A 25567-nucleotide genomic window follows, 5' to 3' on the forward strand; every position below is an offset into this window, starting at 1 on the left:
TAGCGAGTTATGGGCATTTCAATGTAGAGGCTCGTAGACATGTGTGTATAGTTCGACGTTTCATCACTCTACCAGTTCATAATGTTGTATAACATTTTAGTAGCCTTGTTGGCAAGTGATAATGGATATAATTGTTGAAGATTATATAGAGATGTGTCGTTATTTTTTAATATATGCCCATACAAATTATGATATTCATGAGCTATCTTTATGGTCCACTTAAAAATGATTATGAGACGTATGTTCAGAAGTGCTAGGTAGTTTAGCCCCGAGTGCTGTCGTGGCCCTGAAAATGAAATATACCATGGATATGGATAGAGATTAATTATTGACATGTGGTAACACAGCATTGGTTCTCTTATTTTTTTTGTTTTTATTTTACTTTTCATTAAAAGAATAAATAAAAATACTATGATAAATATATTAATCAACTAAATTTAAACCACAAATAAGAAAATCTAAATAATTATAGAGAAAAAATCAAAAGTGATTAACTAAAAATACTAGAATAAAAGGAACATAATTTTTGTAATTTTTCTTTCTTTAAAACAAAGCTTGTACTCTAAAAATAGTAAATATTTTTTACCCCTTTTCCTTGATTTTCATGTAAAGACCCGTTTGGTCGTTATAGTTCTTTTGGAACTTTCGCCTGCTACCGAGCATTAATTAGCTCCCTTTTGACCCGAGGGGACCGTTGATTCGCTTCTCGAGGTGTCTAGACTGAATTTGGGTAACTTTGGTGAAAATATAGGCTTAAAATTGAAAGTGGTTGACCCGAAGTTGAATTTTGGGCAAACAAACCTTTTTGAAATTTCGTCAATTCCGAGATGTTCGGGTAGTCGTTTAGAACTTGTGTGCGTATTTTGTTCGGTTCCCAATGCATTCGGATGCGCATCGAGACGTTGGATGGGAAATAGGAATTACGGCATCGGTGATTGACTCGGTCATCAAGACCTCCATTGGGAATTTCGAGGCCACAGACGTGTTCGTAGCGCGTTTTTATGTGGGACTAGGTATTTGGTATGTGAGCAGATGGCCTCGGAAGTTAGTCGAAAAATAGGATCGAAACGAAAAACTTAGGCCAAGTTTTTGGTGTCTGGTGCCCGTTTTGGCGGCACCAGCACTGCAGCAGTGGCACCGCTGGGGCGGTGGCCCTGCTGCTAAAGCGGTACCAGCCATTTTGGCTTGACCGCTGGGGCGGCGCTTCTGGGGCGGTCCAGTTACCACTACAGCGGTGACCAGCAGTGACCGTGCATTTAATGAGTCTTAGACCCTCATTATTTCATATCTCAATATTGGTGCTTGGGAAGGCTGTTCTTGGAGACAAATTGAAAGAAATCTTAGAGGTAAAACCTTGTCTAATCCTTTACTTCTCTTTAATCACAATCATCATAGACTTTTCCCTTCCCTTTTCAATCCTTTAGAAATGAAATTCGAAGGAGGGTTTTGGGAGATTTTTCCCTAATCGTATACTTGATAAATTTATGATGTTAATGTTAAAATGTTATGAATCTAAGCTTAGTAATCATATATCTTTCACTTTTAATGTTTGAATTTCAGATTTGGAGAATTAGGGTTCATACCCAATTTGGGGGTTTCTACTAGATATCAGATTTGGGGATAATTCTTGAGCTAAATCAACAATTAATGAGAAGGTTCTGATTACCTAGGATTCAATTTGGTATTTTACCCGTGAATTTCCCGTTTCGCCCTTGTGGACTTGTTTCCCCAATTTTTAGGGTTAAAATGGGCCTAATTGATATTATAGCAATATTAGTATCATTATTCATGATTTCTAATTTAGAATTTTGATTGTGCTTAGACTAATTTGTTCTGAGCTTCAGAGAAAGGGCAAGGCGATAAAGTGACTTGTTAGTGTTGCAGCTCGGCAGTCTCGGTAGGTTATGGTTTAGAATTTGATTGTGCTTAGACTAATTTGTTCTGAGCTTCAGAGAAAGGGCAAGGCGAAAGAGTGACTTGTTGGTGTTGCAGCTCGGCAGCCCTGGTAGGTTATGGTTTAGATTATGATGTTGGAGACAGCATGTGAACCTTCGCGTGCGAAGTTGGGATGGACATTACCTTAGGTTGGGCCCTGATGTGTGTTGGGATTGCCCACCTTGTTATATGTGTTTGATTGTTTAAATGTGTTGGGTTGATGCTATGTGTAGTTAGTAGATAGACAATGTCGTTTGTTGTCCTGAATTGTATATGATTGACATACTCGTTGCTGGTATTTTTACTATGATGCATTATTGGCGTACCCATTATTAGTACTTGAGTTATTGATATATGTTGGCATACCCACTGTTGGTATTGTTATGTGATATATTGTTGGCATACCCTGTTGAGGTACTTGTGATATTGAGCTTAGTTGTTGATGATTGACATATGCATTGCACTTATTCTCTTGTATTATCATGCATGGCCGATATCCGGTGATGATCCGGTATCGTTGATTGAGCGAAACTTATATTTGATAACCTCTTTTACTTGAGTGATTGTGAAATAGGCCGATGTCCGAAGATCCATTTCGGAATCGTTGTTTATATCAAACTGATACTTGATAAACTCTTTTACTTGAGTGATTGTGAGGAGGCCGATGTCCGAGGTTAAATTCCGGAATCGTTGATTTATGAAACTGATATTTGACAACTCTTTTGAGTGATTGTGAGGAGGCCGATCACGATGTTATCCCGGAATAGATTGTAGTACATGGGCTCTGCGGGTCCCTAGAGTGGTGCCAGTGAGAGTTCCCCTGTGAGCAATTAGCCAGGGTCTTGTCTGTCTGTTTTGTAAAGATCCGGGACGGGTGGCACTCAGACTTCGCGAGTCACACTGGGTTGTGCTGCCGAGATGTCGATATTTCCATCCGGAGTACATGTGTACCTCTCATTTACATAGCATGGCGTGACATCACATTCATACAATTATTGCATTGCATTGCATTATGATTTGAGTGAGATGTCATGATGACTGTGTTGTGACGATATTGTTGTTGACTATTGGACTGTGATGATTCTATTGTGGTGATTGTTTCAGGATTGGATATACTCAGACTTATTATATTGGGGTTTAGATATTTACATAGGTGTTGATGGATACTCTATTACGATTATTTTGTTCCATGTGTGATTGGTTTACTTTTTTATCTGTGTTATTTTCTTAATTGTGTCAACAATGCTTAGTCGGCCTACGATGCCTGCCAGTACCATTATTTGTACTGACCTGCACTCTTTTATGAATGCAGACTATCAGGCCGGATCTACTTCTTTGACTCGTGGGTGATCGACTCCGCAGCTCCTACTTGAGTTTTCCAGGGTGAGCATGGCGTCCGCTTACCTCGAAAACTCTTCTATTGTTTATGTCTTACTTTTCTTTCAAGACATGTTTTGAGAAATTTTATGTATTATCATTCAGACCAGAGTTATTTTGATTTAGATGCTATTGTATAACCAGACCAGATACTGGGGTGGATTCATTTACTTCCGCACTTATCCATATTATATTATGTTGTGAGACTTCAATCATTTACTTCTTTCGTTATTTTATTATATTTATTGATTGTGAACGTTGAGTTAAGGGTTCGCCTACCGAGGTGGGAATGGTAAGTTTCCACATGACCCAGGCTAAAATGGGTCATGACAAGTTGGTATCAGAGCCCTAGGTTTCCCGGTCTTTAATACAAGAGCGTGTCTAGTAGAGTCTCGTGGATCGGTACGATGAGCTCCGTACTTATCTTAGGGAGGCTATGGGACATTTAGGAAATTTCATCTTCTTTCTTTCCATCGTGCTACTTTATTCAAATTGGTATCTGGAAAGATCAAATTGGTATCTGACTCTTATCACTTCTCTCACAGATGGTGAGGACTCGAGCTACTACGGTCCGAGGTCAGTTGTCAGAGCCTGTAGCTACTGCTGGCACCGGAGGGCGTGCTACAGTCAGAAGACACTTCAGAGTGAGAGGCCACGGGGCTGCCATAGCTTGGAGTAGAGCACCGATGGTGGGCCAGTGATGCGAGAGGTCTCCATCTACCGAGCCCGAGTACCAGCTAGGTAGAGACCAGACTGTAGAGGATGACGTGACCCCAGCACGGATACAACCTGAGGTTACTTCTGATCACGCCGTGCATGACACTATGGCCAGGATCCTACTCCATCTTGATGCCCAGCAGGTGGCCGCCGGTGTTACTATTCTCGGTGGGGGGTCACAGACTGGGGTTGGGGGACAGACCCCCGAGCAGGGACCCACGCGGGTTGCACATCTCGCCGTAGCTATGGCTCCCTACATTGATACTATACCCGCCCCTAGTGAGGATATTAGGCCTATTGATGGCGCCGTTATGACTGTTGCTGATCAAAACCTGGTGGGGAGGTTTAGGAAGTTAGAGCCGCCGTGGTTCTCTGGTACTTCATTTGAGGATGCCTATGAGTTTATTCTTGATATACATGAGTTGCTGCACCGTATGGGGCTAGTGGTGACCCACGGCGTTGATTAAGTGTCCTACCAATTTCGCGGTGACGCGAAGCCGTGGTGGAGGTATTTCGTGTCGTGCAGACCTTAGGGTTCTCCTCCGATGACTTGGATTCAGTTCTACCGGGCCTTTCTTGAGAAGTATGTGCCTCGGTCTTTGAGAGAGGCTTTTAGGGAGCAGTTTCTACGCCTTCAGCAGAGGGGCATGTCCTTGGAGTCTTATGTGACTCGTTTCCTCTATTTGGCCCGATACTCTACTCCGTTGATTCCTACGGAGCCTGATAGGACTAGGCGCTTTGTTGGAGGACGAGTGGGCTCTCTACAAATTCCTTGCCTTCAGATGAAGTCTTTTGGGGCTTCCTTCCAATCCAGTATTGACCATGCTTCAATGGTTGAGGGCGCTGAGGCCCATTCTTTTAGCGGTGGTGACAAGAGGCCACGTCAGACTGGCAGATTTGGGGGTTCTAGTAATAGGGGCGCCAGTCATTTTTCTAGGCCACCTCAGCCCTATTCGGGTCGTCCTGTGCATTCAGTATTACCGGCTTCCTCTAGTGAGCCACCCAGACAAAGAGCTCCAGAGAGCTCGTTCTCTTGACCGGTGGACAGGACTGCTTCATTCGAGTCTTCGGTTTCCGTGTTTCAGCACTCGAAGCCTCTGACCTATTTCACTTGTAGGGAGGTTCGGCATATTTCCAATAGCTGTCCTCAACCTAGGCGAGATTATCAGCCGTCGAGGACTCCTGTATCATTCGGTGGTCGAGGAGGGACTTCTCAGAGAAGCGGTGCTCAGTTAGGCCTGGGTTGTCACGACCCAACCCCGTGGGCCATGACTAGTGCCCGAACTGGACACCCGTATACGAACCTGTTACACAAAATCAAACTAAATCTATGAATAATATGGGAACTTGCGAAAGGACTCCAACGGTTCATAACGTCGTCATATATGTGTATTCAGATAAACTGTCTCCTGAGGAGTCACAACTGATCAAATCATAATATGATACACAAGCCGACAAGGCTGCCACTACATATCAACATCATGTCATATGCAAGCCGACAAGGCTGCTGTCACGACCCAGCCCCGTGGGCCGCGACTGGCACCCTACCTGAGTACCCAGACCAAATCGCACATTCATTTACCGAATCCAAACTTATTTCAAAAGTTCATAAAAGTCATATCAAACATAGATTATATCAAAATATGTCTTGAGCGGTCGCGCAAATCAAAATGTCATATCGAATCCAAACGGAGCGGCGGAATAGACATCGCCGGTCATAAGTCCAAATATAAGCATAAGGGCCATTTAGGGCCATCATCACAAACTGACCGCTGTAAGACCAGAAAACAAAATCAAACAAACATACATAGGACCCTCGCCCCACATACATGACTACAGGCCTCTACGAATTCAAAACAAAGACATATGGCGAGACAGGGCCCCGCCGTACCCAAATAGTCAAATGTACAGAACATATACATAGCAAGAGAAGTCTGTACCAAAAGTGGACTCCGAGCCAAGAAGGAGTACTCCGAAATAGCAGAGAGTGAAGCCTACAACGGAGGATCACCAATGTCTGTACCTGCGGGCATGAAACGCAGCCCCCGAAGAAAGGGGGTCAGTACGAAATATGTACTGAGTATGTAAAGCACGGAGTACAGAAATATGAGCCAAAACTGAAAGCAAACCGGATATCAAAGGGAAGTACCAATCAGTATGTCAAAATCCGTATCAAATCATATACATATACATAATGCAAACGAAATCATGCAAACGCTCAAGAACGTGGTCGCCACTCCGATGCTGGCGCCACACACAGCATAACACCAGAAGGTTTCGAATCTCCGTACATCCCCGAACACAAACATAAGTGAGCGTATCGCATCACTAGCCATATCACAGTATAACTCCAAATGGAACCCGGCCCTATGGCGAGGTCTCGGGAACCGTAACACAGCATACGGCTGAATTATCATAGGGCGCACGAATCATAACCGGCCCGGGAACCGGTGAACGAAGTCAAAATAAGGCACGAGCGGAGTCGTGAGCAAACAAATGCAAATCATATTTCAAAATAGCCTTTCAAAACATAATGATTTCATAAGTCATTTCAGAGCCCAAAATAATCGAATACTTAGCTGATACGAAGGTTTATTTCACAAAATGTTTCCAAAGTGGTACGTATGGCTCAAAACAAAACTTAACATATCATAATAGTCAAAACATAATTCATAGAGGGAAGTCTCAAAGTCAAAGATCTCATATCGAAGTTCATCCAAAAAGAGAGCCCGATAGGACAAATAGGGCGTCTCGGGGTTAGCGGGCCCACCTCGAGTCAGATTGAGGTGGCAAACATAATTTACGAACATTTAAAGGCCAAAAGATCATATATAATGATTTCAAAGTGACCCGATCACATTTCGATAGGTTTCGAACATTTGGTTGCATTCCAGCCAAAATAGAGCCTTTAGGCTTCAATTGAATTGAATGAATAGTAGTCGTTTTGTAGATCGGGTTTCGAGGAGCAGAAATGCTCCGGAGGTTCCAATATCCACCTAACATACTAAGACATGCCAAACGAAGAAGTGGGAAGCTTTACATACCTTATGGACGTCTTATGCTTTCCTTAAAATCAAATCCCGTTTCGTCCAGAATCTGCAAATGGTCAAAGTTACCAATTAGAGATTCTTAGGCTTAAGATTTCCATTAACTTGATTTTTGTTTATCGAAATTTCGGCAGCATTTCCCCTATAAATCTAACACCCCCGAGACTTAGCTCGGCTCAAAATACATCAACAACAACAACCCAAACATCATCAAACAACACAAACCATAATCAAGTCATTCTAGCTTCAAAGTCCTACCTTACTACACAAGTTGACAATCTTTCATTCAAACTTCACAATTCCAAACTTATATCCACATTATTGTATTCATTCACTCATACAAGATTATTCAATCACACCCCACATATATTCCAAATCATATACAAAGTTTCCCGAAATTCATTCCTTTCCATATTTCATTCAAAACATCAAAAATTACGACGAACGTTCTAACTCTCATTGTTTCACTCCAAATTCATTAACATCAACCATAAGTCACATTTAAAGTCTTTAGTATCAAAGATATACAATGATATACGCAAATATACAAAAGGTATACACTTTCCCGTAATGATCCGAAATCCTTTTCGAACGCCAATTCAATTCCTTAAACGTTCATTTACGACATAAAGGTCGCAACGACACATTGAACAAACTAAACAAGATAAAACTCACACTTATTTCTCCTTCTTAGGCACACGGCCACAACACCTTATACACACACACCCACGGTTTTCTACACACATCAAAACTACGGGATTCTCGTCTATTATTAATCCTTAACATATTCATACCAATTCCATAACATTAAAGTCACAAAATTCTTACGTTTTCTTGAAAATCCGACTTGTCGCAAACGTGATTCTTCCTCCAAATAATTGTATCACGTTGAAGAGCGTCTTGCGCTTGCTATAACTACAACAAGGACACGATTTTTAGGATTAAAACAAGGCTAGAATTTTTTTTTCTTTCTCTCTATTTCTTGTTCGGCCGAGTGCCCTTTGAAAGGGTGTTCTTCAATTTTTTTTTTGTATTTGTTTGGTTTCTTGAAGATTCTAAAGACCAAGCATGATATATATATATCTATATAAGAGTCATGTGCATAGCACATGACATTAAAAAAAATGGGTTTGGGCCAAGCCAAGTGGCCGGCCACTCCATTACTCTTGGGCCTAAATTTTGTTCTAATTTTTTCTTGGCCCAATTCATTAAAAGTCCCGTTTTGTAATTCCCGAAACTAATTTCCGAAATTCCAAGTTTACCCTCGGCCTTCCCCATTGTCTTAACATTGATGATTTCATAACCAACATAGTCATGTCAACTAGAATCAAAATATTTCCTCTTAACACACGAGTCTTAATTATTCCTCGATTTCCAATTATACGAAAACACGGGACATAACATTCTCCCCCCCTTAAGAACATTCATCCCCGAATGTTAAATTGACCTTATAAGGTCTTATGATCATGGCGGGAGTGTCCCTTTTTCTTTTTTTTTTTTAATAATGGCATACACAATTCATTTTATCAATCAACACAACAAACTGAATAATTTAGATTACCTGTGGACGTCGGGAACAAGTGAGGGTATTTCCTTTTCATCTCGTCCTCCGCCTCCCAAGTCATCTCCTCCCGATTATTGTTGCGCCACAGGACTTTGACGGAGGGCACTTCTTTAGTGCGTAGTCTCTGCACCTGTCGATCCAGAATAGATACAGGCTGCTCGTCATAAGATAACTGCTCCGTCACCTGAATGTCATCAACTGGGAATATCCTGGAAGGATCACCAATACATTTCCGCAACATAGACACATGAAACACCGGGTGTACGGCCTCCAAGTCGGATGGTAAGTCTAGCTCATAGGCGACCTCGCTTATCTTTCGAACGATCTGGATCACATCTGGCCCAATAATCGTTCTCGAATAAGCTTTACCTTATCTACAACTTCCTGGATCACATCTGGCCCAATCAGCTTAGTCTCGCCCACGTCAAACCAACCAATAGGAGATCTGCATTTCCTGCCATAAAGGGCCTCGTACGGAGCCATCTGGATGCTGGAGTGATAACAGTTATTATAGGCAAACTCAATAAGCAGTAAAAGATAGCTGTAAACTGGGCACCTCGGTCAGTAATAATAGATATAGGGACTCCGTGAAGTCTGACTATCTCTCTGATATACAATCTGGCATAGTCCTCAGCCGAATAAGTAGTCCGAACCGGAAGGAAATGGGCTGATTTCGTCAGCCTGTCAACAATAACCCAGATAGAGTCGTACCTGCGTGGAGTGCGCGGTAACCCAACAACGAAATCCATATTAATCATCTCCCATTTCCAGGCTGGAATCTCCATCTCTTGTAATAATCCACCGGGCTTCTGATGCTCGATCTTAACTTGCTGGCAGTTCGGGCACTGACTAACAAACTCAGCAATATCTTTCTTCATGCCGTCCCACCAATACAAACACCTGAGATCCCGATACATTTTAGTGGAACCAGGATGAACAGAATACCGTGCATTATGGGCCTCGCCCATAATCTGCCGCCGTAAGCCCGCAACGTCCGGTACACAGAATCTGCCGTCATATAATAATACTCCTTCAAGCGAGATCTCAAACTGAGTCTTTGCTTTATTAAGAGCCACATATCTGTACTGAATCAGAAGAGGATCTTCAAACTGGCGCTGCTTTACCTCCTGAATAATAGATGATTCAGCAACTGCACGAACAGAAATCCCAGAATCTCCAGAATCTGCCAAACGAACTCCGAGGCTGGCCAGCTGATGAATATCACGAACCAAATCTCTCTTATCAGATGGTACACCAGCCAGACTGCCTACGGACTTGCGGCTAAGCGCATCAGCTACCACATTGGCTTTCCCCGGATGGTACAGAATATCAACGTCGTAATCCTTTAGTAACTCAAGCCATCTTCGTTGCCGCAAATTTAGCTCCTTCTGCTTAAAAATATACTGGAGACTCTTATGGTCCGTATAAATATCAACATGGACCCCATATAAATAATGCCGCCAAATCTTCAAAGCATGAATTACTGCGGCCAACTCAAGATCATGAGTGGGATAATTCTTCTCGTGCGGTCTGAGCTGCCGGGAAGCATAGGCTATGACTCGACCGTGCTGCATCAATACACAACCTATCCCAATACCAGAGGCGTCACAATAGACAACATACCCGTCGGGTCCCTCTGGAAGAGCCAAAACTGGTGCTGTAACCAATCTCTCTTTCAGCATCTGAAAGCTGCGCTCGCAGGCATCTGTCCACTGGAATTTCGCTGCTTTCTGAGTAAGCCTCGTCAGTGGTGCTGCAATAGAAGAAAAATCCTCCACGAACCTGCGATAATATCCGGCCAATCCCAGAAAGCTGCGCACCTCTGTCGGTGTAGTAGGCCTGGGCCAATTCTGTACAACCTTAATCTTCTGCGTATCGACCCGAATACCGTCTGCACCGACAATATGGCCCAAGAATGCCACAGAAGTCAACCAGAATTCACATTTGGAGAATTTAGCATATAATTTCTGTTGACGGAGAATGCCAAGTACCGTCCTCAAATGATCTGAATGCTCCTCGGCTGATCGCGAGTAAATCAGAATATCATCAATAAACACAATAACAAACATGTCCAGAAAAGGCCGAAATACCCGATTCATCAGATCCATAAATACCGCTGGAGCATTAGTCAGCCCGAAAGACATAACTCTGAACTCATAGTGCCCGTACCGGGTCCTGAAAGCAGTCTTCGGGATATCTGACTCCCGCACTCGCACCTGATGATAACCTGAGCGCAGATCTACCTTCGAAAAATATTTAGCACCCTGCAGCTGATCAAACAAGTCATCAATCCGGGGGAGGGGATATTTATTCTTAATAGTCACCTTATTCAGCTGCCGGTAGTCGATACACATCCGCAGTGACCCATCTTTCTTTCTAACAAACAATACCGGCGCTCCCCAGGGTGATGTGCTGGGTCTGATAAAGCCCTTATCCAACAAATCTTTCAGCTGCTCCTTCAACTCTTTCAATTCAGCCGGTGCCATCCTGTACGGAGGAATAGATATAGGCTGCGTGTCTGGCAATAACTCTATAGTAAAATCAATCTCCCGCTCAGGTGGAAGGCCAGGAAGCTCGTCAGGAAATACATCTGGAAACGCACTGACGACCGGAACAGACTGAAGGGTAGGTATCTCCGCTGCAGTATCGGGCACACGAACCAAATGATAGATATAACCCTTATGGATCATCTTCTTAGCCTTGAGGTATGAAATAAACTTACCCCTCGGCGATGTTGTGGATCCGAACCACTCTATGACTGGTTCCCCTGGAAACTGAAAACGGACTACCTTTTTCTGGCAGTCAACATTAGCATAAGAGGAAGACAACCAGTCCATACCCATAATGACATCAAACTCAAGCATGTCTAACTCTATCAGATCAGCCTTAGTGCAACGATCATAAATAGTCACAGAACAATCCCTATAGATCTGTCTCGCTATAACAAAATCCCCAACCGGCGTAGCTACCTCAAATGGCTCTATAGGCTCAGACACTATCCCAATCTTACTAGCAACGAGCGGGGAAATATATGATAAAGTAGAACCAGGGTCAATCAATGCATATACAGATCTGGAGAAAACCAGTAATGTACCTGTGACGACGTTTGGCGAAGCCTCCTGATCCTGGCGGCTGGCCAAAGCATATATGCGGTTCGAGGGACCGCTAGAACCTGAAACGCCACCGCGGCCTCGACCGCGTCCTGCCGGTGCTGGCATACCTCGCCCTCCAGGGTGTGCAACAGATGGAGCAGATGATGAACCGGCGGCTGACCCTGTCGGCTGAGCCACACTACCAGAACCGCTAGCCAACAGACAATCTCTCATAAAATGGTCCTGACCACCACACGAAAAACAAGCTCCAGTGGCTCGATAACACTCCCCAGGATGAGACTTCCCGCAATGAGAACAACGGGGCCTGGGTGGTCTGGCCTGGCTGGGGCCTCTGGATACCTGTGAACCTGCCGCTCTGGAGCTCTGACCGGCCCCAGACGGTCCCGCACTATCAAATCTCCGGCTGCCTGACTGAGTACTCCGGCCGGACGGAGGTAGATGTCTGCCTGACTGCTGCTGCTGAGGCTGTCCGCCTCGAGAATCCCCGGAATAACCTGCGGACCTAGCCCTCTTGGGCGGCCTCCTGTCCGGATCTCTACCAGAGTGATCAGACCTGTGACGGTCCTCCATACCCATCGCATAGGCCTGAAGTCGGGCAATGTCCATATCTGTCTGTAATGACACCGCCATATAGCCGTCAATCAAATACCGATCCAATCCCATACCATATCTGTGCATCCGATCGGACATATCTGCTACCACGGCCGGTGCATATCGGGCCAGAGAATCAAACTCAAGATTATACTCGCGAACACTCCGACCCCTCTGCTGCAGATGTAAAAATCGGTCAGCCCGCGCCCGCCGTAAGTCTAGGGGCAGAAAGTGGCGGGTGAATGTTGTCACAAACTGATCCCACGTAGCTGGAGGAGCACCCTCACCCCTAGATAACTCCCAAGTCTCGTACCAGTGAGTGGCAACATCTCGAAGTCTGTGCGAAGCCAGCTCGACCGACTCGGTCTCTGAAGCCCTGACCAAGTCCAGTGAGCGCCGCATCCCCCGAATAAAGTCGTGGGGGTCCTCGTCGGGCTTAGACCCGAAAAACTCTGGAGGGCCACATAATAAAAACTCCCGAACTTTCAGGCTCTCCCGCCTGTCATCATCATCATTGTCCCTCCGCCCGCGTTTGCAAGCCTGTCCTGCCACCAGTGTAGTCAACAACTGTACAGCCTCCCTCAGGGTCCTATCCTCCGCCCCTGGCTGAGGAGCTGGGGTCTCGGGAGCGGGTACACGGACCTCTGGAGCTGCTGAAGGTCCTGCTCCAGGCTGTACTAGTGGGGGTGTAGCAGACCCCTCAGAATGAGGCACAACCTCAGGCAAATCATAAACACGAGCCCGGGTAGATCGTTGTGCCTGACTAGTCTCTCCCATCCTCACTTTACCCTTCTGGGCCGCCGTTTCCTTCTTCGGAGGCATCACTGCAAACACAAGAACGGGTCAGATCAGAATCATCCTAATAGCACAGCTCTATCGCACGATCTAAGATTCCAAAGAAAGTAACATCCTAAATGCCCTGTAGTTCCCTGTGTATAGATGTGGTGCACAACACATCGATAGACAAGACTCTACGAGACACGGCCTGTAGACATTCCGAGGACAAACTGCTCTGATACCACTTTTGTCACGACCCAGCCCCGTGGGCCGCGACTGGCACCCTACCTGAGTACCCAGACCAAATCGCACATTCATTTACCGAATCCAAACTTATTTCAAAAGTTCATAAAAGTCATATCAAACATAGATTATATCAAAATATGTCTTGAGCGGTCGCAAAAATCAAAATGTCATATCGAATCCAAACGGAGCAGCGGAATAGACATCGTCGGTCATAAGTGCAAATATAAGCATAACGGCCATTTAGGGCCATCATCACAAACTGACCGCTGTAAGACCAGAAAACAAAATCAAACAAACATACAACCCTCGCCCCACATACATGACTACAGGCCTCTACGAATTCAAAACAAAGACATATGGCGAGACAGGGCCCCGCCGTACCCAAATAGTCAAATGTACAGAACATATACATAGCAAGAGAAGTCTGTACCAAAAGTGGACTCCGAGCCAAGAAGGAGTACTCCGAAATAGCAGAGAGTGAAGCCTACAACGGAGGATCACCAATGTCTGTACCTGCGGGCATGAAACGCAGCCCCCGAAGAAAGGGGGTCAGTACGAAATATGTACTGAGTATGTAAAGCACGGAGTACAGAAATATGAGCCAAAACTGAAAGCAAACCGGATATCAAAGGGAAGTACCAATCAGTATATCAAAATCCGTACCAAATCATATACATATACATAATGCAAACGAAATCATGCAAACGCTCAAGAACGTGGTCGCCACTCCGACGCTGGCGCCACACACAGCATAACACTAGAAGGTTTCGAATCTCCGTACATCCCCGAACACAAACATAAGTGAGCGTATCGTATCACTAGCCATATCACAGCATAACTCCAAATGGAACCCGGCCCTATGGCGAGGTTTCGGGAACCGTAACACAGCATACGACCCAATTATCATATTGCGCACGAATCATAACCGGCCCGGGAACCGGTGAACGAAGTCAAAATAAGGCACGAGCGGAGTCGTGAGCAAACAAATGCAAATCATATTTCAAAATAGCCTTTCAAAACATAATGATTTCATAAATCATTTCATAACCCAAAATAATCGAATACTTAGCTGACACGAAGGTTTATTTCACAAAATGTTTCCAAAGTGGTACGTATGGCTCAAAACAAAACTTAACATATCATAATAGTCAAAACATAATTCATAGAGGGAAGTCTCAAAGTTGAAGATCTCATATCGAAGTTCATCCAAAAAGAGAGCCCGATAGGACAAATAGGGCGTCTCGGGGTTAGCGGGCCCACCTCGAGTCAGATTGAGGTGGCGAACATAATTTACGAACATTTAAAGGCCAAAAGATCATATATAATGATTTCAAAGTGACCCGATCACATTTCGATAGGTTTCGAACATTTGGTTGCATTCTAGCCAAAATAGAGCCTTTAGGCTTCAATTGAATTGAATGAATAGTAGTCGTTTTGTAGATCGGGTTTCGAGGAGCAGAAATGCTCCGGAGGTTCCAATATCCACCTAACATACTAAGACATGCCAAACGAAGAAGTGGGAAGCTTTACATACCTTATGGACGTCTTATGCTTTCCTTAAAATCCAATCCCGTTTCGTCCAGAATCTGCAAATGGTCAAAGTTACCAATTAGAGATTCTTAGGCTTAAGATTTCCATTAACTTGATTTTTGTCTACCGAAATTTCGGCAGCATTTCCCCTATAAATCTAACACCCCCGAGACTTAGCTCGGCTCAAAATACATCAACAACAACAACCCAAACATCATCAAACAACACAAACCATAATCAAGTCATTCTAGCTTCAAAGTCCTACCTTACTACACAAGTTGACAATCTTTCATTCAAACTTCACAATTCCAAACTTATATCCACATTATTGTATTCATTCACTCATACAAGATTAGTCAATCACACCCCACATATATTCCAAATCATATACAAAGTTTCCCGAAATTCATTCCTTTCCATATTTCATTCAAAACATCAAAAATTACGACGAACGTTCTAACTCTCATTGTTTCACTCCAAATTCATTAACATCAACCATAAGTCACATTTAAAGTCTTTAGTATCAAAGATATACAATGATATACGCAAATATGCAAAAGGTATACACTTTCCCGTAATGATCCGAAATCCTTTTCCAACGCCAATTCAATTCCTTAAACGTTCATTTACGACATAAAAGTCGCAACGACACATTGAACAAACTAAACAAGATCAAACTCACACTTCTTTCTCCTTCTTAGGCACACAGCCACAACACCTTATACACACACACCCACGGTTTTCTACACACATCAAAACTACGGGATTCTCGTCTATTATTAATCCTTAACATATTCATAGCAATTCCATAACATTAAAGTAACAAAATTCTTACGTTTTCTTGAAAATCCGACTTGTCGCAAACGTGATTCTTCCTCCAAATAAATTGTATCACGTTGAAGAGCGTCTTGCAAGCTATAACTACAACAAGGACACGATTTTTAGGATTAAAACAAGGCTAGAATTTTTTTTTCTTTCTCTCTATTTCTTGTTCGGCCGAGAGCCCTTTGAAAGGGTGTTCTTCAAAAAAAATTTTGTGTTTGTTTGGTTTCTTGAAGATTCTAAAGACCAAGCATGATATATATCTATATAAGAGTCATGTACATGGCACCTGACATTAAAAAAATGGGTTTGGGCCAAGCCAAGTGGCCGGCCACTCCATTACTCTTGGGCCTAAATTTTGTTCTATTTTTTTCTTGGCCCAATTCATTAAAAGTCCCGTTTTGTAATTCCCGAAACTAATTTCCGAAATTCCAAGTTTACCCTCGGCCTTCCCCATTGTCTTTACATTGATGATTTCATAACCAACATAGTCATGTCAACTAGAATCAAAATATTTCCTCTTAACACACGAGTCTTAATTATTCCTCGATTTCCAATTATACGAAAACACGGGACATAACAGCTGCCACTACAGATGGACATCATATCATAGCACAACGTATAGGCACAGCTGAACAGAACTGATACACAACCCACACATATGTCTACAGACCTCTAAGAGTATCGATAGTGAAATATGACGGGACAGGGCCCCGCCGTACCCCTGGATAAACATATACATATATATCATAAGATCTGTACCAAAAGTCTAGACTCCGGGACAATGGAGCTCTCCAAAACAGCTGAGTAGAAGTCCTATGCTAACGGGTCACCAAACCGACTATCTGTACCTGCGGGCATGAAACGCAGCCCCCCCGAAGAATGATGGTCAATACAGAATATGTACTGAGTATATAAAGCATGAAATACAGTAAAGAGGATCATAACTGAAATAAGGAGTACAGAAAACAAGTACAATGTCCATAGTATCAAAACACTCGCCTTTGAAACATAAATCATGCATGTCAATATCATATATCATATCCGACCCATTATGGGACTCGGTGAACATGGTCGCCACCCCGTCTTTGGCGCCATAGCACAGCATAACACCATAAACACATCATAACGCCATAACACAGCATAACTCCATAAACACAGCATAACTCCATAAACACAGCATAACTCTATTATATATATATATATATATATATATATATATATATATATATATATATATATATATATATCATATTCCGGCCCTTTAGTAAGGGACCCGGTGAACAATGCAGTGAGACTGCGCACGATAACATACCCGGCCCGGGAATCGGTGCAAGACATATTGAGACATGCACGAGTGGAGTAGTGAGCAACCATATGCATGTTAAAAAAATTTCAAAGACTCTATGGAATAATCAAAACAAACTGTCATTTGAAAACCAGGACAATAGTCATACCAAATACCTTTCGGATGTCACTGTGGATTATATCAAAATAAAACTTCTGGAATCATATATACGTGTCGGGGTATATCAAAGACTCAATGGAATAATCAGCACGAACTATCATTTGAAAATCAAGACAATAGTCATATCAAATACCTTTCGAATGCCACTGGGAAACATATGAAACATCCCTCGGATGTCATCATAAAGTATATCAAAGAGCCTTAGGAATCATTGCCATATGTCAATATAGTACGAAACATCATATAGAAGTCTGGACATTAGTTATCATAGAGTTCCTAAGAATAGGAACTGATATACATCGACTATTATCCAACGTACAGAAAGCTGAAGAGGGAAGCTCAATCACTGGAAAGTTCAAGATATATATGTGTGTACAAGTTGTAGTATCATAAACGAAGATTAATACTCGATGAAAGAAGAAAGGAAAGGGTGTACTTTGTGAGGATTTCATGATAAGAACAAGAACCGAAAGAACACTAGAAGGACTATAATGCATAGCTGTGATGCAAACAAGTAGTTAAGAAGAATTGCGGGACAAAATGAGCTAAGCCAATGAAAGGACAAGTCGTGGGAATGGGTGGTGTGGAGTATCAACATTTAATGGTATAGTATAGACATAAATCGGAATTGGGAACCTAGAGCAAGGAGAATTTCAAGGATATTAAGAAGGTAATCGTGGAGGAAGACTAGGACTAAAGGAGTGTGGTATAGTCGGACACTCCATAAAGTTGCTTAATGAATTCCGATGTCCTCATTGATTCATTAGCCTAGGGGACTACGAGTCATGAAAGGTAGAAGTGAAAAGACAATAAAGAAGGCATCTGAATTGTATCTGATATGTATAAGCATTTTGGTATGATACAAGAACTCAATTAGCAAAAAGGAAACAAGTTAAACCATGCGATGAAAAGAACTTCGGCATTATATGGAATAGAGGAGTTGGAGGATCGCTAAGGCCGGCCATATGACTAGCAAGATGGTTAATACTCGAAGGTTACTGGCATATAAGAATATCCTTTAAAAGGGGGGAAGAACAAATTCAGTTCAAAGATTAACTATAATATTCCCAAGTTCAAAAGAGGGAGATGTACTGGCTTCAAGGAGCAAACATTTGAGATGAACCAATATATCAAGAATGTTCTAAAGAAAAGTGAGAATGGACTAAATGCAAGTATATTATAAGACAAATGTGAAAAGGAAGGCATGACAAAATGATGAAGGTTTAGCGAATCAAAGAGAATAAGTTTCATCAACGCGATACACTGTATGCTGAACTATGACTCGAATCACTCACGTTGAAGAAATTTTAGGTATATTTAGATATGTAGTAAAGTACTCCAAAGGGTAACAAAAGGAATAAGAAAGGCCGCATGTGACCAGGGATAAGTATAAGAGACAATCTGACATAAAATAATCACTGAGAATAAAAAGTCATTAGCAAGGAAACGCTATTGAAAATCATCTAGGCGCTACCATAAGTGGCACTAAGATAATATTGTATGGAATTAAGGAGTCCGATCAAGGAATTAAAAGGAGATGATAGGGTATGTATACAAGGTCGACTAGTACAGAAAGGGATAATCTAAAATAGCACCAGAGAAGCAAGCAAGAAAGGTGCCATATCCGAACAAGAGAGTTTATCTACTAGTAGAGAAATAAAGAGCAAGTAAAAAGGGTACAACAATTAGGGGTACTTATAGATCGACAGGGAGCCATGACAATCACGAGCCAAGATCACCCTAATGGGAACAGGAAAATAACTGAATATCAGCTGAGCACTGGTTACATATAGAAGGGCATGAGAATATGAACCTAATGGATGAGTTCGACCGAGAGCTAGGGAAACATGAAAAGAAGACTGATGAGCTCATATTCTAAGAGCATGCAAATCAGGAACTAAAGGAGGACAACCATTCCAAGAAATTAATGATAGCATCGTAAGCTCGCAAGCTACGACGTTCGAGGATACATGTTTCTAAGAGGGAGAGGATGTTACATCTCACACTTTCAGAGCATGATCACGCCATGTATTTTACCGTATTAATGTAGTATCAGAGATGCCCTATGAAGTTTTGAAAGGTACAAGCCATGGGAAGTACGTAACAATGAAGTAAAGGATGAATTACGACCTATTAAGTCATAACCGGGAAGGACAACCTTTGAACCAAAGGACATGACCATTATCAAGTATAACTAATGATAAATATCATGTATGGAGAGTTTCAGAAGATTTTGGGACCAAGCAAATCGAAGAAAAATAAGTTTGTCAAAAACTTGAAAAATTTGGCAGAATTTTGAACAGAAATTTTGGGTCAAGGTTAGAGAAGTATGCCTCCTAGTATATCAGGAGTTTTGAAGTAAACTAAAATCCTAAATTGAAGTTTAGGAAGTATAGTTTCCAATGCAATAAATCGTTCATCAAAATGACATCGAATTAGCGAGTTATGGGCATTTCAATGTAGAGGCTCGTAGACATGTGTGTATAGTTCGACGTTTCATCACTCTACCAGTTCATAATGTTGTATAACATTTTAGTAGCCTTGTTGGCAAGTGATAATGGATATAATTGTTGAAGATTATATAGAGATGTGTCGTTATTTTTTAATATATGCCCATACAAATTATGAAATTCATGAGCTATCTTTATGGTCCACTTAAAAATGATTATGAGACGTATGTTCAGAAGTGCTAGGTAGTTTAGCCCCGAGTGCTGTCGTGGCCCTGAAAATGAAATATACCATGGATATGGATAGAGATTAATTATTGACATGTGGTAACACAACATTGGTTCTCTTATTTTTTTTGTTTTTATTTTACTTTTCATTAAAAGAATAAATAAAAATACTATGATAAATATATTAATCAACTAAATTTAAACCACAAATAAGAAAATCTAAATAATTATAGAGAAAAAATCAAAAGTGATTAACTAAAAATACTAGAATAAAAGGAACATAATTTTTGTAATTTTTCTTTCTTTAAAACAAAGCTTGTACTCTAAAAATAGTAAATATTTTTTACCCCTTTTCCTTGATTTTCATGTAAAGACCCGTTTGGTCGTTATAGTTCTTTTGGAACTTTCGCCTGCTACCGAGCATTAATTAGCTCCCTTTTGACCCGAGGGGACCGTTGATTCGCTTCTCGAGGTGTCTAGACTGAATTTGGGTAACTTTGGTGAAAATATAGGCTTAAAATTGAAAGTGGTTGACCCGAAGTTGAATTTTGGGCAAACAAACCTTTTTGAAATTTCGTCAATTCCGAGATGTTCGGGTAGTCGTTTAGAACTTGTGTGCGTATTTTGTTCGGTTCCCAATGCATTCGGATGCGCATCGAGACGTTGGATGGGAAATAGGAATTACGGCATCGGTGATTGACTCGGTCATCAAGACCTCCATTGGGAATTTCGAGGCCACAGACGTGTTCGTAGCGCGTTTTTATGTGGGACTAGGTATTTGGTATGTGAGCAGATGGCCTCGGAAGTTAGTCGAAAAATAGGATCGAAACGAAAAACTTAGGCCAAGTTTTTGGTGTCTGGTGCCCGTTTTGGCGGCACCAGCACTGCAGCAGTGGCACCGCTGGGGCGGTGGCCCTGCTGCTAAAGCGGTACCAGCCATTTTGGCTTGACCGCTGGGGCGGCGCTTCTGGGGCGGTCCAGTTACCACTACAGCGGTGACCGGCAGTGACCGTGCATTTAATGAGTCTTAGACCCTCATTATTTCATATCTCAATATTGGTGCTTGGGAAGGCTGTTCTTGGAGACAAATTGAAAGAAATCTTAGAGGTAAAACCTTGTCTAATCCTTTACTTCTCTTTAATCACAATCATCATAGACTTTTCCCTTCCCTTTTCAATCCTTTAGAAATGAAATTCGAAGGAGGGTTTTGTTAGATTTTTCCCTAATCGTATACTTGATAAATTTATGATGTTAATGTTAAAATGTTATGAATCTAAGCTTAGTAATCATATATCTTTCACTTTTAATGTTTGAATTTCAGATTTGGAGAATTAGGGTTCATACCCAATTTGGGGGTTTCTACTAGATATCAGATTTGGGGATAATTCTTGAGCTAAATCAACAATTAATGAGAAGGTTCTGATTACCTAGGATTCAATTTGGTATTTTACCCGTGAATTTCCCGTTTCGCCCTTGTGGACTTGTTTCCCCAATTTTTAGGGTTAAAATGGGCCTAATTGATATTATAGCAATATTAGTATCATTATTCATGATTTCTAATTTAGAATTTTGATTGTGCTTAGACTAATTTGTTCTGAGCTTCAGAGAAAGGGCAAGGCGATAAAGTGACTTGTTAGTGTTGCAGCTCGGCAGTCTCGGTAGGTTATGGTTTAGAATTTGATTGTGCTTAGACTAATTTGTTCTGAGCTTCAGAGAAAGGGCAAGGCGAAAGAGTGACTTGTTGGTGTTGCAGCTCGGCAGCCCTGGTAGGTTATGGTTTAGATTATGATGTTGGAGACAGCATGTGAACCTTCGCGTGCGAAGTTGGGATGGACATTACCTTAGGTTGGGCCCTGATGTGTGTTGGGATTGGCCACCTTGTTATATGTGTTTGATTGTTTAAATGTGTTGGGTTGATGCTATGTGTAGTTAGTAGATAGACAATGTCGCTTGTTGTCCTGAATTGTATATGATTGACATACTCGTTGCTGGTATTTTTACTATGATGCATTATTGGCGTACCCATTATTAGTACTTGAGTTATTGATATATGTTGGCATACCCACTGTTGGTATTGTTATGTGATATATTGTTGGCATACCCTGTTGAGGTACTTGTGATATTGAGCTTAGTTGTTGATGATTGACATGTGCATTGCACTTATTCTCTCGTATTATCATGCATGGCCGATATCCGGTGATGATCCGGTATCGTTGATTGAGCGAAACTTATATTTGATAAACTCTTTTACTTGAGTGATTGTGAAATAGGCCGATGTCCGAAGATCCATTTCGGAATCGTTGTTTATATCAAACTGATACTTGATAAACTCTTTTACTTGAGTGATTGTGAGGAGGCCGATGTCCGAGGTTAAATTCCGGAATCTATGATTTATGAAACTGATATTTGACAACTCTTTTGAGTGATTGTGAGGAGGCCGATCACGATGTTATCCCGGAATAGATTGTAGTACATGGGCTCTGCGGGTCGCCAGAGTGGTGCCAGTGAGAGTTCCCCTGTGAGCAATTAGCCAGGGTCTTTTCTGTCTGTTTTGTAAAGATCCGGGACGGGTGGCACTCAGACTTCGCGAGTCACACTGGGTTGTGCTGCCGAGATGTCGATATTTCCATCCGGAGTACATGTGTACCTCTCATTTACATAGCATGGCGTGACATCACATTCATACAATTATTGCATTGCATTGCATTATGATTTGAGTGAGATGTCATGATGACTGTGTTGTGACGATATTGTTGTTGACTATTGGACTGTGATGATTCTATTGTGGTGATTGTTTCAGGATTGGATATACTCAGACTTATTATATTGGGGTTTAGATATTTACATAGGTGTTGATGGATACTCTATTACAATTATTTTGTTCCATGTGTGATTGGTTTACTTTTTTATCTGTGTTATTTTCTGAATTGTGTCAACAATGCTTAGTCGGCCTACGATGCCTGCCAGTACCGTTATTTGTACTGACCTGCACTCTTTTATGAATGCAGACTATCAGGCCGGATCTACTTCTTTGACTCGTGGGTGATCGACTCCGCAGCTCCTACTTGAGTTTTCCAGGGTGAGCATGGCGTCCGCTTACCTCGAAAACTCTTCTATTGTTTATGTCTTACTTTTCTTTCAAGACATGTTTTGAGAAATTTTATGTATTATCATTCAGACCAGAGTTATTTTGATTTAGATGCTATTGTATAACCAGACCAGATACTGGGGTGGATTCATTTACTTCCGCACTTATCCATATTATATTATGTTGTGAGACTTCAATCAATTACTTCTTTCGTTATTTTATTATATTTATTGATTGTGAACGTTGAGTTAAGGGTTCGCCTACCGAGGTGGGAATGGTAAGTTCCCACATGACTCAGGCTAAAATGGGTCATGACAAGTTGGTATCAGAGCCCTAGGTTTCCCGGTCTTTAATACAAGAGCGTGTCTAGTAGAGTCTCGTGGATCGGTACGATGAGCTCCGTACTTATCTTAGGGAGGCTATGGGACATTTAGGAAATTTCATCTTCTTTCTTTCCATCGTGCTACTTTATTCAAATTGGTATCTGGAAAGATCAAATTGGTATCTGACTCTTATCACTTCTCTCACAGATGGTGAGGACTCGAGCTACTACGGTCCGAGGTCAGTTGTCAGAGCCTGTAGCTACTGCTGGCACCGGAGGGCGTGCTACAGTCAGAAGACACTTCAGAGTGAGAGGCCACGGGGCTGCCATAGCTTGGAGTAGAGCTCCGATGGTGGGCCAGTGATGCGAGAGGTCTCCATCTACCGAGCCCGAGTACCAGCTGGGTAGAGACCAGACTGTAGAGGATGACGTGACCCCAGCACGGATACAACCTGAGGTTACTTCTGATCACGCCGTGCATGACACTATGGCCAGGATCCTACTCCATCTTGATGCCCAGCAGGTGGCCGCCGGTGTTACTATTCTCGGTGGGGGGCACAACCTCAGGCAAATCATAAACACGAGCCCGGGTAGATCGCTGTGCCTGACTAGTCTCTCCCATCCTCACTTTACCCTTCTGGGCCGCCGTTTCCTTCTTCGGAGGCATCACTGCAAACACAAGAACGGGTCAGATCAGAATCATCCTAAAAGCACAGCTCTATCGCACGATCTAAGATTCCAAAGAAAGTAACATCCTAAATGCCCTGTAGTTCCCTGTGTATAGATGTGGTGCACAACACATCGATAGACAAGACTCTACGAGACACGGCCTGTAGACATTCCGAGGACAAACTGCTCTGATACCACTTTTGTCACGACCCAGCCCCGTGGGCCGCGACTGGCACCCTACCTGAGTACCCAGACCAAATCGCACATTCATTTACCGAATCCAAACTTATTTCAAAAGTTCATAAAAGTCATATCAAACATAGATTATATCAAAATATGTCTTGAGCGGTCGCGCAAATCAAAATGTCATATCGAATCCAAACGGAGCAGCGGAATAGACATCGTCGGTCATAAGTGCAAATATAAGCATAACGGCCATTTAGGGCCATCATCACAAACTGACCGCTGTAAGACCAGAAAACAAAATCAAACAAACATACAACCCTCGCCCCACATACATGACTACAGGCCTCTACGAATTCAAAACAAAGACATATGGCGAGACAGGGCCCCGCCGTACCCAAATAGTCAAATGTACAGAACATATACATAGCTAGAGAAGTCTGTACCAAAAGTGGACTCCGAGCCAAGAAGGAGTACTCCGAAATAGCAGAGAGTGAAGCCTACAACGGAGGATCACCAATGTCTGTACCTGCGGGCATGAAACGCAGCCCCCGAAGAAAGGGGGTCAGTACGAAATATGTACTGAGTATGTAAAGCACGGAGTACAGAAATATGAGCCAAAACTGAAAGCAAACCGGATATCAAAGGGAAGTACCAATCAGTATGTCAAAATCCGTACCAAATCATATACATATACATAATGCAAACGAAATCATGCAAACGCTCAAGACCGTGGTCGCCACTCCGACGCTGGCGCCACACACAGCATAACACTAGAAGGTTTCGAATCTCCGTACATCCCCGAACACAAACATAAGTGAGCGTATCGCATCACTAGCCATATCACAGCATAACTCCAAACGGAACCCGGCCCTATGGCGAGGTTTCGGGAACCGTAACACAGCATACGACCCAATTATCATATTGCGCACGAATCATAACCGGCCCGGGAACCGGTGAACGAAGTCAAAATAAGGCACGAGCGGAGTCGTGAGCAAACAAATGCAAATCATATTTCAAAATAGCCTTTCAAAACATAATGATTTCATACGTCATTTCATAACCCAAAATAATCGAATACTTAGCTGATACGAAGGTTTATTTCACAAAATGTTTCCAAAGTGGTACGTATGGCTCAAAACAAAACTTAACATATCATAATAGTCAAAACATAATTCATAGAGGGAAGTCTCAAAGTTGAAGATCTCATATCGAAGTTCATCCAAAAAGAGAGCCCGATAGGACAAATAGGGCGTCTCGGGGTTAGCGGGCCCACCTCGAGTCAGATTGAGGTGGCGAACATAATTTACGAACATTTAAAGGCCAAAAGATCATATATAATGATTTCAAAGTGACCCGATCACATTTCGATAGGTTTCGAACATTTGGTTGCATTCTAGCCAAAATAGAGCCTTTAGGCTTCAATTGAATTGAATGAATAGT

This window comes from Lycium barbarum, chromosome 8 (assembly GCF_019175385.1).
Source record: "Lycium barbarum isolate Lr01 chromosome 8, ASM1917538v2, whole genome shotgun sequence".
Classification (NCBI taxonomy): Eukaryota; Viridiplantae; Streptophyta; class Magnoliopsida; order Solanales; family Solanaceae; genus Lycium; species Lycium barbarum.